Raw genomic sequence first — 18604 nt, forward strand, 5'->3', positions numbered from 1 at the left:
CCCTCTAACCAACCGTCAGAACAAACAAACACAAAGAATGCTGTTAAAACAGCAGTTGAGAGCTCAGAAGGCTCGCAATCACCGCTGCACTCGCACTGTAAACACACCAGCACCGGGAGAGACTTCTAGAAGAAGCACTGACACATTCGCTTGTTTGAACACAATCCAAGACTGACATCCGACATTGACATCCGATCGGCTCCGAAGTGAAAGAAAATGGTGCGTGCATCCGCTTTCCATTTGCGCAATGTGCATTGGCTAATTTTTTCAATACTCGAAGATGACAGGCTGCCTAAGTGTGATTCCAATCAGTACGATACGTACGACTATGTCGAACGTGACCGAACTGAATTTTTAATAAAGCAATTTTTTTTTTTTTGCAACTAAGTTGCATAATCCTCATTTTAGAACAAACCAGAATCCAAAATTACTTCAAATACTGACACAGACATTCGCAGCTGAATGCATAAATCGCATAAATGAATTAAAAATCAAAACATATTCAAGCTTCCATTTTACCTGATGATAATATTATATTAATCTATTAAACAAACAAGCATTTTTCTATATATATATTTTTTTAATGCTTGAAGTTGAGGTGAGAGCGCAACATATAATATTATATGACATATATATTTAGTATATTCTAACCTGTATATGTAACAAATTGTCTGGTTAATTTACTCCCTGCATTTGACAATGTGGCGTTAAATGTTAAAAATGCATCCAGCTTTGAGGAGTTAGATATGCAAACAAATAAATAAAAAATTCTCAATTGGGCCACAGTTCTGGCCCTCCCTGCCACTAAGCAGATGGCTTGCGAATGTTATCTGCCATCTCCATAAGCTGATATGGTCGCCACAATGCAGTCTGCAGCTCTTTTTTACAGTGGCCGAGAGAGCTCAACGTGCTGCAACTGATGAAAACACATGAAAATAGAAAAACACCCGCAAATTAAGAAAACATCTTCATCAGTTTCACAACACATGTGTGCTCCAAATACTCACAACACAACCAAGTACAGAAACGCGCTGCAAAAGTTCACAACACAACCAAATACAGAAACGCGCTGCAAATAGCACAGACTACAACGGAAATGTTTCCATGGGACCCCAATAAGTGACGAACCCGGCTGGGATGTGCTTACAGGTCAGTCTACTTTTTTTTTTTTTTTTTTTTTGCAAAACATACAGAGATGACGTTTACGACATACAACTTTGTATACAATATACAAAATGTATTAACAATATGTTCAATGTCATCAGGATACTAATGAAAAAAAGAACAATGAGCTAAAAAAAATTATAAATAAATAAATAAATACAAAAGATAGAGAAAAAGAACATGAGGAAAAGATGTTAATCTATACATCAGTTACATTGTACAAACGTTTTCATGTTATGTTTAAATAAGTTTCATAAGAAATTTTAGGTAATATAGGGTCCAAAGATGAGATGGCAAGTTTTAAAGTTGAGACACTCACACACAAATATATTGTATATATTTTCTAAAAACTTTTTTGTATAAAATGTATATTTATTTGCACTTCAAGGGCTCTGCCGTCTGTCTTTCGAAGGGATTAGGGCATAGGGATGCTCACGAGCAATAAGCATGTCCCACCCGGGTTCGTCATTTATTGGGGTCCCCTGGAAACATTTCCGTTGTGGTATGTGCTATTTGCAGCATGTTTCTGTACTTGCTTGAGTTGTGAGTATTTGGAGCACTCGTGTTGTGAAACTGGTGAAGTTGTTTTCTTAATTTGCGAGTGTTTTTCTATTTGCATGCGTTTTCTTCAGTTGCAGCGTGTTGAGCTCTCTCGGCCACCATACTTTTGAGTCGTGGTATAAACAGAGGCACTTGAACCCAGTCAACTGCCTGGCTGGTACAGTGCTGGAGTTCCTCTAAGAGTGCTTCTCAACAGGGTTAGCTCCTGTTACCCTTAAAGTACAGTATACTGTATGTGGTTGTTATTTCCGGTTGCCATGTACCTTTGTCAGAGCTTCTGTGGGGAGGCACCCCTTGGCATCTCAATTTTTGCATGGTGCCAGACACCTGAGGCAATCTGCAGGCAGCGAGTTCCTTCTTGGGACCTTTCTGTGGTCCTGGAAGGTTTATCATAGGCTCCATTTGAACACTTAGAGTCAGCCTCAGAGTAGTTACTGACTCTTTAAAGTGGTTCTTCTATTCGCACTGACTTCGTTTAGAAGAGCATGAGATCAGCAGGCCCTTGGATTTTACACCCCAGACCAGATTACATTCAAAACCTGCTTGGTCAGTCCTTGGTCAGGACGCCGACTGCGATCATTGTGAGCATTTGTCCACAAGGCTAACTGCTCCTGCCTGATGGGGTGGCAGTCAGGCTTCTGGTTTGGAGGAGGAGCTTGAGAAGTGTGTTCTCATTTCTGTTACTATATCAACCAACTCACAGGATCCCTTTTTGGATTTGGAAGCTTGCTCTACAAATTCTTTAAACTAATCAAATTTAAAAAGGATCCAATGTTGTACGCATCTGGCTCCAGAGTTAGACATGGTCATGCCTGACATGTTTACAGCCTACTGCTCGTCTGTTCATACTTCAGGCCTTCTTCCTCCAGTGCATGTGCAATACTATTGAGAAAATGATTCCTCTGTCAGACTTTGCTGCAGTGTGGCAACTTCTGCCAAATGTCTCTCAGTGGGTCCTTAAAGGGTACATTCTTTCAAGATGTTTGTGCTGCAGCAGGTTGGTCCTCTCTGCACACATTCATACAAAGTCATGACATGGATTCAACCCCGGGATGAAAGGTCCGTCTGGGTTGGTCCAGTCTTTCTGCTCAACAAGTGTCTGTGCCAGTGTTTCACAGCCCTGATGGGCAGGCATTGTCCCGGTGTTAGTATTGGCGTTACCATATCATCAATGCCATGACGCAGCATGGAGTTCCATTTGAAAGGGAATTTGTAAACCGGTTCCCTGAGAAAGGAATGAGACGCTGCATTGCATTGCCACAGTTCCTTTAGACAATTAGAATCTGGGGATTCCGTGACATAGGTGAGCTTTTATGGTCACCTGACCTCTCAACAGCCAATCAAGATTGCCATGTGTTCAAATATTGCGTTCCCATATTGTCTACGCCATGAGACAGTGCCTCGTTCCCATCTCAGGGAAAGAGGCTACATACTGGAGCTCACATTAACCCTATTCCCCAAGCAACCAACTCGAGTACGGTTTGCGGGTGCACACCCTAGTTTGGAAAACAGCGTTCACACCAAACAAACCAATCTCTGACATCAGTCGAACCCGGGTGTGCTCCAAAATAATTAGTGTGAAAGTACATAATGGAAATGCTATGGAAATGGAAAGGCCAAGAAAAAAGTCCCATGGTGTCTTCTCCAATTGCAGCAACTTTTTTATTACAGATATTTTGTTCCATTTTCCCAAGAAGTGATTATTTATGCTCTTGATCTCATGGGATGCTTTATTCGCAAATGTTTTAATTGATATTCTAACTTTTAATTATTAAATCTGTAAATTATTAGATCTTTTTCAGGTAATTCATGTTTATTAGTATTTGTGACTCAAAGGGATTTTTTTCTTTAATAGTGCACAGTTTAAATACAGAATTGCAAACTGAAATTACACATGTTTTTGGTGAAAGCAACGGAGCCCTCATTTAATTATGGATGTGTTAATGTCACTGTGGTAAAGTGAGGACAAATCTAAATCTGTGATATTCTCAATTAAGGAGAATTTGTTGGAACAAAAAACAAAGAAAAGTTGACAGTATTATTTGCATGTCTCTTCATGATGTTAGACACCTCCCAAGTATATACACTGAGCCAAATCAATAGAATGGTGTCATGTTACTCGACACCTGCAGAACAGAAACGCTGGCCCTCATCTTGACATTACAACCAAGCACCTCCAGGCATAAAAATGAAGACTGGTGTCTATAATTCAATGAACCAGATGCTGCCAGCACTGGCCCTCCAGCCCTCACTGACAATTAATAGGAGAGGCATGGCTCCCACCAGTGTGACAGATATGGAGGAAACAATACTGCAGGCCAAAAAATGAAATTGATTCAGAACATTCTGAATGACACATTAATGTGTGAAGCTCTGCAGTCTCAGAGCGTTTAGTTAGGACTTATATAAATTGTGGGTGTTTTTTCTTGCTTAGAAATGTAATGTTTTTGAAATGTTTTTAGTTTTTTTTCTGGTAAACTCTCTTAAAACACTTTTTACCTATTCGCTAGTTTATTTAATTGACTAAGTAATGAAAATTACTTTAGTGTCATTTACTCCACATTTCATATGATGCATTGTGTTTAATATTGTCGCTTGTAATGCAAATCACGGTGGTGGAAATGACATTTAAAAAAAATTTTGGCATGAAATGGCAGGATATACTTTATTTCGATAGTCCACTTCATACATTCTACTAACTATAAGTAACTTTGTAACTACATGTCAACTAAATCGCATTAGAGTTAATAGAGAATGAGAGGGTTTAGGACTTAACTCAACATCATCTCCAACGGACAGTGCAATGCCAAAAGAGCCATGCAGATGCCTTATTGACCAATGTAGTGGGGACTGAGGCTTTCTGGACAGGGGGTGATGCTTGATGTCCTGTGTATTGGCATAACTTCTGCCCGGGATAGGTATGTTGGAGTGTCTGATCTCCGGGCATTTGCATGGCTCTTTTGGCATTGCACTGTCCGTTGGAGATGATGGTGAGCTATGTCCCAAACTCTCTAGTGCTCTTTAAACCAGTGGTCAAAGACTGGTACAAAGGCTTCGATGGTTCTCCTGACCATGGAAATAGTGATGGTTGGAAGCAGGGGGGGGAAGGCTTCCTCGAGTTTCTGGAAGGCATGGGGGGCTTCCATGGTCCAGAACAGAGACTTCGGCTGTCCTTTGAGGAGTGTTGTTAAGGGAGATGTCAGGGTACAACAATGATGAATTAATCGCTGTTGGAGTTCTTTTACACTGGTAGTAGTGAGCCATGAACAGATTGCATCAACTTTCCCCTAGTCCATCTGGATACCACCACGGCTGATCCCTTAGCTTACGTAAAAATAGTGCAACATGATTGCAATGTTTGCCAGGTTCTGGGAGTATCCCAGAATATCATCAGTGTAAACCAGGATGACTTTGTGGAGGTACTCTCAGAAAACCTCATTCATGAAACCTTGGACACTGCTGCCCTGGCCCTGCCCTGGGTGTTTACCAGTCCATACAGCATGATTCACAGTGGCCTGTAGGGGTCACAAAGGCAGTTTTCCATTCATCCCCACTCCAAACCCGAATGAGGTTGTATACACTGTAGAGATCCAGCTTGGTAAAAATGGTTGCTCCACACAGTAGTTCCAGGGCAGCCGGAAAGAGGTTAATGGAATTTGACAGTTATCTTGTTCAGGGACTGGTAGTCTATTCAGGGCCACAAGCCTCAGTCCTTCTTTACAACAAAGGCAAAGCTTGAAGCTACAGGGGAGGTAGATGGATGGATGTAAGTAACATTGACAACGAGCCTCCTCAATGTACTCCTCCATGGCCTTTATCTCAGAAAGGGATAATGGATAAAACTTCCCATGAGGCACTTGCTCACCAGGCAGAAGATCAATTGAACAGTACCATGGTCGATGAGGAGGAAACTGAGCTGCTATTTGGGAAGATGTCCTGAAAGTTTGAATAGAATGGAGGAATCTTCACAGATATAATAGAAAAGATATGCTTGATGATACTGTCGATGGATGTAGTCCACAGGTCTATTGGAATGGCTGGTTCAGATTTCTCGGGAAGTCTAGTAACAGGAAGCTCAAGAAAAGAGGCCAGAAAGCATTACTCACCCCACTTTAGGACATCTCTCCGGTGGACCAGGAAATGACATGCGTTCGATACTATAGATCACACATTACTCTTAGATCGACTACAAAATTATACTGGTGTTCAAGGACAAGCATTAAGCTGGTTCAAATCATACCTATCTGATCGCTATTGACAGAGTGTGTTAAAGATATAAAAGATTGGATGACACGTAATTTTCTTTTATTAAATCCAGACAAGACAGAGGTAATACTTATCGGTTCAAAAAACCACCCACAAAACCTCGCACAATGCAACTTTGACATCATAGGATGTCCTGTTACTTTATCCTCTACAGTAAAAGACCTGGGTGTTATACTCGATTGCAACCTGTCTTTTGAAAATCATATTTCATATGTTACAAAAACAGCCTTTTTCCACCATAGAAACATTGCTAAGCTACGTAATATGCTACCAGTTTCTGATGCAGAAAAGTTAGTTCATGCATTCATGACCTCGAGACTGGATTACTGTAATGCTTTATTAGCTGGTTGTCCTGCATCCTCAATAAACAAACTACAGTTAGTCCAAAATGCCGCCGCTAGAGTTCTTACGAGATCAAGAAAATATGATCATATAACACCGATTTTATCATCCCTGCATTGGTTACCTATAAAGTTCCGTATTAATTACAAGGTATTGCTACTGACTTATAAAGCCCTAAACGGCTTAGCTCCAGTCTATTTAACGGATCTTCTATCGCCCTATAATCCATCGCGCTCTTTAAGATCACTAAATTCAAGGCTTTTGGTCATACCTAGGATATCCAGAACCACCAAAGGAGGGAGAGCATTTTCACATTTGGCTCCAAAACTCTGGAATAGTCTTCCTGATACTGTTCGTTGCTCAGACTCGCTCTCCCAGTTTAAAACTAGATTAAAGTCGCATCTCTTCAGCCAGGCATTCATATAATCCTATAGTTCAAACTACAATCCGGCCTCTAGCTCATAAATGCCAGAGGAGAACTGGCCCCCGACTGAGCCTTGGTTATCCCAAGGGTTTTTTTCTTGGTGGTGGAGCTCTCCAGAAACAAAACACACAATTCTGTGTGTAACAGACCAGCTTGAAGGCTGATGGGTCCCACACAAAAATGGATGGTTCCTTAAATGAATGGTTAACCAGTTATTGTGGATATTCAACGAGGAGTCATAGGTTATTTTACAGAGGTTTAGAGAGCTGATACTGAAACGGATATATCAGCAGTATTTAGAGTAATTTGGGTTAATAAAGGTGAGAAAGTAACAATAGGACTAGACACAAAACTCACCAGCTGATGTGGAGGGCATCACTCTGTCAGTCGACGGTGATGCTCTGCCGGGGACAGTCGAAATGAGTCAACTTGCATAGCTTCAAGTCCTGGTTCTGGAGAGCTTTTGGATGGTGAATATTGGTTGATTGGAGGGGACTGCAGAGTGGTAATTTCCTGGACGCAGGTGATGATATATGATGAGCAACACTGAAGAAGAGTTGGATAAATATTTCTAGACCCATGGTGTCATCAGAAGCAGAAAGATGCAGCCACAAGGAGGGCTCCAAACCTTGACGATAGGTTCTATCCACTAGCTACTGCTAAAGTGCAAAACTTGAAGGCATAGTTTTCCCTTATATAATATTTGGGAAAATATTACAATTGCTCCATCACAGTTGAGTCACCAACAGGATGTACAAATACTTCTTTGAAGTGAGAGAGGAAATTATCAAGTGACAGTTACTGTTCCATCTTGATTGGGCCCACTGAAGTGCTTTCATGGGGAGGAGAGAAATTATGAATGATATCTTGGCTCGATCAGTGGGAAAGCAGTGCGTCTGCATCTCTATGGCTAGATAACATTTACGAAGGAAAACAATGCAGTCCTCCGCTGATCCAAAGTAGGGCACTGGATTGACCATAGGACTGGCAACATAATGTGACGGCGTGGGTTAAGGAGAGCTAGCGGAAGTTGTGGTTGTTGCAGAGGTGAGCTATTTCTGTATATTATCTATGAGCTCTTGAAACAAGTCTTGGAAGTATTTAGTTCAACAGTAAAACAGCACTTGCATGAAATAAATGGACTAGAATCTTCTTTCTACTCACCAGGTGCAGACAGAGACTGAAGAACAGGAGGAGACAAGCAAAACGAGGATACAAACAGGTATAAGGAGCAGATGCTAGATACAACAAGATAAACATGATAACTTGCAGGAATAGAAAGGAAGCATGTAGGTGAGTCTGTATTCCCAGACAAAATTGTTCAATGTGGTGAAAATGATGCCACAGTGTCACAAACTGCTCTGAGGCATGAAGGTTGAGGATCCAAAAGCAGTGTTTTTAATGAAAAGCTAATCCACAATCATAGTAAAAGACATGCAAAAGGTCAGAGTACAGATAAATCAGTCCAATCAAACAAACAAATCCGGAGGGTGAGACAGGAACAGGAACAATGCAAATATCAAAAAACAGGAACATGGAAAACAATGGAAACACTCAGACATACAAAACTTCACAGATAATGAATGAGAAAACCAGGCTTATATGGGGTGAGCTAAACAAGATAATGAGACACAGGTGAATGTGATAATGGATGAAGAGTCCGGGCAGTGAGGGAATGATAATAGTCTGATGTGGAGTGCCCTCTGGTGGCTCTCAAGGGCACTCCAACTGGTGACCGTTAAACACAGCTTGTCATGTTTGGAAACTGATATAAATAATTTTCACAGAATAAATACTGAAATTGTTTATGTTTATTTGACTATTTGTTTAAATATTGTCATAGTTTTAAACGTAATAATTCAGGATTTTAAGATGAATTTCCATAGTATTAAAGTTACTAAAACTAAATATGAAATAAAATAAATGAAAGCTAAAAATAAATATTAAACTAAACACACAACTAATAAAAATGACAAAAGCACTTAACAACATTACTAAATCTAAAACAAAATCTAACCAGAGTTTTTAAGTACTACTAATCCAATGGTGTTTTGCATTTATACAGAGCTCTAGTATTTGTATTATTACAGCATTTTCTGATAGAGTAGTGTCAGCTAGGAAGCATCTGCATTGGCAAAAGGAGCCGTGTTTCATAATAAGTTCCCTTAAATAGCCTACTGGCCCAGTCAGGAAGCCTGGCTGTACACTCAAGCATGGTGATAACTTCAGACAGCTGAGTCCAGCTTAAAATTTTTGTTATGCCTGGTAAATTAGCATGCGGAGGTGGAGACCACCAAATATGGTTTAGGAAGGAAACGCTAAAAATAGACAGTCAGGCAGTAAACTCAGTCAAGGTCTCCAAGACCAGGGATTTAATACGCAAAACATCTAACGGTAGGGAACTTCACGTCTTGAAAGTGGGTTTGTTCCATTTGTAAGCTTTTTGGGCTTGAGTGGGCAGCGTTTTAAAACAAAGGTCATTTGTGGCTTCATTCAGCCAGACTGTGATTTCTGATGGCAAATGGTTGTGAGGTTTTGGTAACTGTGGATTGTATGTGAGCTTTGGAATGGAAAACTGAAATGCAGTGTAATGCTCATTGGTCACCAAAAAAAAGTTGGTTATTGAAAGTATGTGCTGCTCACACTTTTTTAGCTTGGTGGAATATATATTTTATTATTATTATAAATGTTTTCTCTTATTTTCTGTCTTATTATGCAAGCAAATCAGCCCTGAGAGAAGGAACAATTAATTAATAACGCTAAAATGGCTTAAGGCCAAATCAAAGCATTACAATTGTATGTTAATACAATTACATCTTTCACTTTTGATAATAACAGTAATTTTCTTGTTATCTGTACTTCTACTCACTGACTTGGGTGTAGAATTTATTTGATGTCACACATAATCAGTTCAGGTGTTATTTCAGAGTCCAAATAGACATCAGCTCAAGTTATGCATCCATGAAACCATGCGTATAAATATAAGCTCAATGTCTTTGTAACCATCCATATAAATATGAGCTCAACGTCTTTGTACGGAGCCAGACAGTCTAGGAAGTGCCTCCTCAGTGACTGCTTGGGATGTGCAAACTACATATTTTCAAACTGACTCAGGGTTGCTTCAAAAAGTAGCCTAATTGAATATATTGTCTTAACTGCAATTTTTAGGCTGGTTTCAGGTAACCTTGACAGGTGTTTTTACATAAGACGTGTTCAAAAAATAGCTAAATGGCGCTAAAGTTAAAAGTAACTTTGCATTGGCTACTTAGAACTACTGCATACATCAGATACATCTTCCTATCAAATGAGCCTTTTGCAGAAATATATGCAATAAAAATTCATTTCAGTAAACTGACCACTACATTCCAAAGTCATTAAGAAATTACAACAATTACTCTTCACTAGGAATCACAGTCAATTGTATAATGGTTACTGTTCTGAAATAAGACATTCTTATGACGTATGCTGCCTACAAATGCGAACTCCGGAGGACTCAGCCTTCGAGTGTGCGAGTGTACTGGTGGCGCCTGTTCACAATCCTGCCACGCCAAAGAACGCCACTCACATAGTTTTCCTTTAAATCACATAATATTTGTTCCAAATTATTGTTAATGTACATAATGATGAAGTTGGAAGATCGTGTATTCTGCATTTTTCGACAAAATGTTTGTCTTTCTGTGACTTTAATAAAGTCGTAGCCTATCCTTTGGATGAGCTATAATAATATAGGTCATGCTTTTTTCTTTCCGTTTGCTGTGTTTTTTCAAACACCTAACTTCAAACTCATTGTCACACTTTGTTCATTCTTGAAGTGAACTTTTGCCTGTTTGGTGATTAGAGTTAATGGTTATTAGATGTTTTGGACTGCTGTCTTGAACTGAAAGCGACGCGTCCGGTGTGCGATAGGCCTACCTGTGATTTGCTAGACGCGGCTCTTTTTGACACTTCTCGCGCAGGACTTGAAACACCCGGACATGTATTCAAAGCAAAGCGATAAAGCGTCATTTTAAAGGGTCAGTCTACTCATTATAAAATGCGGTTATAATTTTTTCCGGTATCATCGGGGCCCTCCCTCAGCCCGTGGCCCAGGGAAGCCTGTGCAGTAATGCGGCCCTGGTTGCGCGTGAAAATCCCAATAGATCAGCAGTTTCTGAAATACTCAGACCAACCCGTCTGGCACTAACAACCATGCCACCTTCAAAATAATTTAAATCACCTTTCTTCCCCATTCTGATGCTCAGTTTAAACTTCACCAGATTGTCTTGACAATGTCTATGTGTCTAAATGCATTGAGTTTCTGCCATGCAATTAGCTGATTAGATATTTGCATTAAAGAGCAGTTGAACAGGTGCACATAATAAAGTAGTCAGTGAGTGTGTATAAACTACTGGTCAACAGTTTGAAATAATTAGTTTTTTTCTAATGTTCTTAAAAGAAGTATCTTATGCTAACCAAGGCTGCATTTATTTCATCAAAATGAATTCTGAAATGTTTCTTGTGTAGCAAATCAGCATGTTACAATGATTTTCAAATGTGACACTGAAAACTGGAGAAGGCAATGGTAGCTTTGCCATCACACGAATAAGTTACATTTTAAAACAGCTCTTTTAAATTGTAAAAATATTTACAATATCACTGTTTTTACTGTAATTTTCTTAAATAAATGCAGCCTTGGTGAGCATAAGAATTTTTTTTTTATCGTTGGTTTATATTAGAAAAGGGATCCCTCACAAGAGATTCAAAATCCCGGAACTAGTCAACTTCACTACTACTCAGATGTTGGATGACTAGTCGACTAGCTGACCATCGTGACCCATCCCAAGAATGGCCGCTAATCCTGAACCCCATTCACTGAATAAGTGTAGGTCAGACAGATGGCTTTGAAAACCCCCACAACTCACCCTGTCTCTCTCTCTCTCTGACTGATGAGTGTTGGCTCGACATTAGATCTTCTACTCCATCTAAATGAGATCCCAATAAACATAGGAGGCTTTTTCCTGAAGAATTAGGGGCTAAGTGACAAGGAAAACCAAGGTCAAACATCTTCCATCAAAAGGTCAACCCGAGAGAGTCCCTACTATTGCTTATCAGATGAGATGTGTGAGAAGCATTGGACAGGTGTGTGTCTGAATGTGTGTGTGTCAGGGAGATGTCAGCCATAAAAGCAGCAAGATAAAACACATCATTAGAGTGTGCCGGGCTTTAATGCTGTAAATATGGTGGCCACATAGGGAATTCTGACATGTTATTTGCTGCTTCAGACAAGTTGGTTAGGTGGTAATGGCCTGTGTAAGGAGGTGTGTGTTTATGAGTGTCTGTACGTTTACAGAGTATGGATGTGCTGTTTGATGTGCTTCCCAGAGGTCAGTCTCCTCACTACCATTTCAATAGGATTTTTACTCCAGAGTGTTTCATATTGTAAATTAAAGTAATTACAAAAATGTCAACTCAGAATTCCTTGGATGAATACTGTATACGCAACAAAAATAAGCATTCCCCATATGAGTATTTTTGTTATTTCAGCATTTTGCATAAATGACATGGTCTCATAAAGTATATGAATCATAACGTATATGAATCAAATATATATATTTTTTTATATATATATATATATATATATATATATATATATATATATATATGTTTCCTCCTATCCCAGCTTAATATGCAGAGACAGGTATAAGTAAGATATATGTAGGTTGATGTCCCTTAAAAGTATAAAACATGTTTGTTGAGCATTTTGACCAACTATTATTTTGGGGGTGGGGCTATCTGAAGGTCTGACCTATGACTGAAAGTGTGATTGCATTCTTTTATATTAATGTTGTTTCCCAAAAAATAATAGGTAAACATTTTTATTTTTTTTACTTTTCCCTTTTTTATCATTTATACACTCTGTTGTTGTTCTAAACCTGTAACTGAATAATATTTATTGTGAAAAACATTTGAAAAATTTGACGTAAATTTACTCGACACACTAGTGTGTAGAGTTACACATAATAAATTAAAGGTCCCATGACATGAAATTTTCACTTTCTGAGGTTTTTTAACATTAATATGAGTTCCCCTAGCCTGTATATGGTCCCCAAGTTTCTAAAAATTTCAATCGGTGTAAATCGAGCTTTTGCTATCTTTCTCTGCCTTTGAGAAAATGGAGGCTCATACGCGCTGATCTTGAATCTCCTCCTTATGACGTCATAAGGAGGAAATGTTACCTCCCCTGTCTCTGCTTTGCCCGCCCAGAGAATATTTTCCGCCCATGAGAAAATGCGCTAGGAGGTAGGAACGCGCGCGCGCGATTTTAGTTTGTCCACGAGACGAGAGATATCATGGCTTTTGAGCGAGCGAAGCATAACAATTGCTCAATAATTGGATGTACAAATGAACACCGAAGGGTCAATACAGAGCTGGGCTTGCTGAACGTCTGAAACTAAAGTCTGGATCACTCTCTTTGGCTCATCTACACACCTCGGACAAGTAAGTCAACTAATGATATATAAGTGTGTTGCTTTACTGTTTATGGTTACCTAGATTTTACACGTAGAATGTGGCTGTAACATTAGCTATGCAGCTATGCAGTTTATGTGTGTGAATACACACACTGTAACGCGAGTGTTGTACACGTCTTTGTTATTTGGATAACCGTTTTCCTGTTGGTTAACGTTATATGGCGCGCGCGATATCCGCATTTCAAGATCGCAGAGCTTGATGATATTGTAATAAGATAAATACAGACGTTACAGATCTCTCATGAAAAGGCAACAGTAGGTTCGCGTTAGCTACATGATAATAACTGTAAACCATCCGAATAAAGTACCGTATCCAGACATAATATTTTAAACTGACCATTCGGAAACGTCCTGCTGGAGCCGCTGAGTTGCAACTTCTTCATCCGTTGCTTCTCCATCTGGATCAGATTCTGGGTCAAACTGAAATGCTTGAAAGACTGCGTGTCTTCGTGCCATTGCTATATCCAACGTAAACATGCACGCCACCTTGCGCCGCCTTTCTCCTCCTCATTAGTATTTAAAGCTACAGACACCGAAACGGCCTGTCTGAAGGAAGCTCATTCTGGGACTGGCTTGTAGTGGCTATAATTCTGCACCGAGGCTGAATTTTTGGAAAGAGATTTCAGATACAGTTCTAGGGACCACTAAGGCCTATATTAAAGCCTACAAAAAGTAGCATGTCATGGGACCTTTAAAAATAAAATTCTTTGTATTTCACTGAGAATATAAAAGCCAATTATTTAATTTAGCAAAAAACAAAGATGTTATTTTGAAGAATGTTGGAAATCAAACAGTTTCAGTTCCCATTGACTCACATTATTTTTTTGGAAGTTAATGTTTGGTGACCAACATTCTTGAAATTTAACATTCTGTAGAAGAAAGACATGCATAAAGGTTCAGAAAGACATGAGGGAGAGTAAATGATGACAGAATTTTCATTTGCACACATTCACTTTTTATCTTTAGTTTGCTATCAATGTTCCTATGTTATTTATAATATTTTAGATTATATATAGTTATTCGTTAACTCTGACAGGTATGACTAATAACATATTAAAATAAAATAAAAAACAGTTAAGTCATCTGAACAGGACTGCTTTGTTCATGTGTTACAGTAATACATAGTTTATTATCATGTAATAACTATGAATAGTATTTTGAATATCATATTATGAAGCCCCAGATAAGGTGCCTGAACAGGACTGCCTTGTTTTTTTTATGTTACTTCAATATGTAGTTTATTAGAATTTAATAACCTCTTTATAACAATATAATAAAGTCTATATAATTTTCCAGGCAGAATCACTCATCACTATGGTCTGTTCATTATGCTAGTATCAGTGCTGAGTGAGTGGTGGACTGTCTGTGTAAAATCATTACACAAGCCCTCCAGCCATACATACAAACCCACCAGTCCAGACACTTCTGTGGGAAGACAAAGAGACTCAGACAGCCCTTTGATTTTTCTCTCCTGGATAACATTCTTTGAATGGTGCCCAAAGTAATGTTGGCTTTTTTGCTATATTCTTTTATTTTACCTTTAGTTATAGTCTCAGCTAAAAGAGAACTGCCTAAAACCAAGAATCATGCTGTTACCAATGCTTACAATATGAACAACTGAAGTTATATACAGACTTACTTCAAAATGCATGCTGTGTTCTTACACAGTAACAAAAATATTTGAGATTCTGAACATGCCCAGCTGAAAGAATGAGTTTATTCACTGTGGTAAAGTAAATAAACTGTTGATGTATTGATGTACAACATGCACATGGTTAAAATAATAACTGTTATATACAGTGTAATTTATTGTGGTTGTATTTATAGGACTGTTCCTTAATACAGTGTATAAATCCTACTGAGATTACTAACATATATTTGTTAAGGCTTTGCGCACTTCACTGCATTTCATATGGGGACTTTTCATAATTTGCAGATGAGACATTTTGTCAGTGAATATTTGACATTATTTGAGGGCAGAGCCACAACATGCCCACAGTCATGAAGTTTGAAGTCTCACAATAGCCATAATGTAAAAAAAAAAAAAAAAAAAAAAAAATTGTATTGCAATGTTGCAAGTGGCTGTAATTGCTACAACCTTTTGATCAATATGAAACATCAACTGCAAAGGATTTCAAACTAAAAGTAATTGCTCTCTTTATGTTTCTTTTTTTTTTTTTTTTTTAAGGTGCAAAACATTTATTTCAATGACACAACATATTACTTGGTTTTGAGGATGAATGAATTACAGCACAGAGATACACAATAACATAAGAATGAGGTTTTCTTTCATCTCAGATAGACCATCATCTTCTCTTTAATTTTAAAAACATTATATCTAGCCATGATTCATAAATAACTTTCTCCTTACATCAAATGCAAATGTTATTAAGACCAGAAGAGTATGAGCTTAAGTAAACATACACACACTCATATTGCCAACATCTGAATAATGGAATTAATAAATCATAATGTTTTAATTAATTATAATAATTATTTAATGAAATCATGAAGACCCCAACAATAACATTCCACTGGAGGCCTTTGTCTTGATTCGGGGCAATTTTCCCCAAATGGTCTACTTTTCACTTAAAAATTCGAAATGATATTTTTATGCTACAAATGTAAATGAGTAACTCCAAAAATCTACTGTTAACAAATACATAAAAAAGATGGAACAAATTTTACAAACATTGATTTTCAGATTCAAGTCAAGATTAATAAGGGCATAACAATTCAGTAAATGAGCTTAGTTTAGATTGACACTAGTCATATCTATGGACGAGAGAGAAAAAATCCTACCCCATCTGATTATCATGGAGTATTTATTTCTTGAAATCAGATTTGGAAAGTTCGTTTTGCTATAGTGGTTTTGTGTATGCTAGCACGTTGAATTAGTTTAAGAACAAGATATTTATTTCTGTCAGTTTGTTCCCGAAGGTCCCTGTGCTGGCCACTGATGACCAGTCCTGTTTTTAATTACTTCTGACCACTGGTCTGACTCACCTGTGCCTCCTGATCTCTGAGCTATCAACACCAGATCCTCTAACACTTACAGCTCTGAGCTCACTTCACACCATCAGCAAACACTCATTCCAGTGCACCGCAAGCACACAAGTGTACAGAAAAGAAAGATTTTATTTCTTCTGTGAAACACAAAAGGAGAAGTTTAGCAGAATAGCTTGATTTACATAGTCAACATTGTTTTGTTTTACAGTTAATCACACATGTAAATGATCACATAAGGTTTCTCTTATGAGAATAATGTAATTCTCTTATACTTTCTCTGATTCAAGGTGGTCTATGCTGATCTTTTTGACTCTTTGTCAAGTACATATCAGTGGGCGGTATACAGACAGACATGATTAACTGGTAGAAATGTATCAACTGGTAGACATTTTGGACTATCTTCTCTATCACAGTTATGTGGTCACGTGACGCTGCCGTGCTGTATGTGCCATCACAAAAGCTTATTTGCATGTAATGGTGTTTAAAAAACAAGTGACTTTAAACTGCTGAAGTGCTATAAGCAGCAAAAGAGAACTCATGTCAATATACACTGTTGAAAAAATATTGTTGGTTTAACTTAAAAAGGTAAGTTATTTGGTAGCCTTTTTGAGTTAAAATTCAAGGAGACTGGTTTAATCAACAGAAACTGTTGTGGTTATCTGAACCACATTAAATTATCTAAGTTGATTTGACAAAAGAAAAAAAGTTGTGATAACAAATCATGAAAATATTTTTTACAGTGTGCACGCTTTTTGTGCTCATGCAGTTTGTTGTGAGTACTGAACTAAGTTTTTTTGCCGCATTATTGGGCTTGAATGGTCAAAAACACACACTTGTGTGTCAAAATGCCTGTCTTTGCGTAAACAAAGTCTTAAGTCTTAAGTTAATGTAAAGAGCTGAGAAAAAATGTGCATGTGTAACAGTAGGCCTATTTTAAATCAGTGCATTCAGTCTTAAAGTGACAGCAGCCTTATACCTGCTGTGGTCTGTGACATAATTAAAAAACATAAGACAAACAGAAAAGTGGGGGGATTCGATTCACATATGAATCCAATCGATTCGAATCGATTCATACATTTCTAAAATCGATATTCTATACTTCTGGACCGATCACCAGTGAGAGTTCCTTGGATTACCATCAGAGGGCACTCCAATCACCACACATCTATAGACTCCATTCCCCATAATCCTTAGCCCAGACCATCATCCATTATCACATTCACCTGTGTCTCATTATCCTGTTTAGCTCACACTATAAAAGCCCTATCACTCACTGTGAAGTCTTGTTTAGTGTTACACTGCAATTCCAAGCATTTTCCTGGTTTTCTTTATCTTGGTTTTTGATCTTCTGTCTGGTTTTTGTGGTTTCCTCTGTTTTTTGCCTGTGTCCTGTTATTGTTTGTAGTGATGGTGAAATTAAGCTTTGTGAAGCACTGGGGCTTTCCCCCTCGACTGTATCATAAAATGGTTCATTACTCGAAGATTTTCAACACGTTGCACACTAACGACATCTTGTGGTCAAAAGGTGGAAAAGCTGCCTTTCTGTCCCAGAAGACCTATTTTTTTATTTTTTTAATAAATCACTTTCTGCTCTGTAAACCACAAAGCAATACAATGTATAAACAACTGTATGAATTAATATATGAAAAAATTAAATAATAAATGGGACTAATTCACTTGTACAGAAACAGTTCTTATGAATCTGTTTTGATCTACCAATGCAGCCTTATTCACATAAACTTTAGCGTCAGTCCTAATCCTACGAGTTCATAGGAAAGGCTCATGTAGGCATATATAATCCAAATAAAAGAAAATTGTTGTGGGATGGTGAAGTGCTTGTGAACTGGGGAGCTGACATTTTATTTTGTGGGTAATTTAATAAATTTAAAGAAACTTGTTCAACAGTGTGAGGGTCTATTACTTTTTTATTTACTACTACCGAAGGGCATGACACTCGAAACCTGCTCAAGGGGTTCGCGTTATTTTTGAATCTGAATACGAAACAGTCACGTGACTGTGTGTGGAAACGAAGTTTCGGACATCACAGATCACGTGGTTATGGCAAAACGAATCAAGCTCCGATACACTGCTTCAGTGTGTGATGTTTCGTTTTTTTGATACCTCGGTGCCGAACGTCACATCACTAATTGTTTGGACTGATTACCCGGTGTTTATGACCACTGCCTGTTTTCGACTATGATTGTGGATTATCCTTTCAATAAAGCTGCATTTGGATCCTCTACCTTCTTGTCTCGGAGCAGTTCGTAACACTAAACAAGACTTCACAGTGAGTGATAGGGTGAACCAGGCTTTTATAGTGTGAGCTAAA

The 18604-nt window shown here is 38.3% G+C and overlaps 1 protein-coding gene and 1 long non-coding RNA gene across 2 annotated transcripts in view; one reads left to right on the plus strand and one right to left on the minus strand.

Moving 5' to 3' along the window:
* The window catches only part of LOC309478043, a 384226-nt gene that overhangs the window by 83174 nt on the left and 282448 nt on the right, over positions 1-18604 (minus strand). The gene's annotated exons all lie outside the window — the stretch shown is intronic.
* sgcd (sarcoglycan, delta (dystrophin-associated glycoprotein)) overlaps positions 9084-18604 on the plus strand; it is a 276212-nt gene continuing 266691 nt past the window's right edge. Inside the window, exon 1 of the mRNA XM_082141410.1 lies at positions 9084-9151. The gene's annotated coding sequence lies outside the window, so the exon portion shown is untranslated. The remainder of the gene's footprint in view (positions 9152-18604) is intronic.

Source organism: Leuciscus leuciscus (assembly GCF_965113295.1).
Source record: "Leuciscus leuciscus genome assembly, chromosome: 16".
NCBI lineage: Eukaryota > Metazoa > Chordata > Actinopteri > Cypriniformes > Leuciscidae > Leuciscus > Leuciscus leuciscus.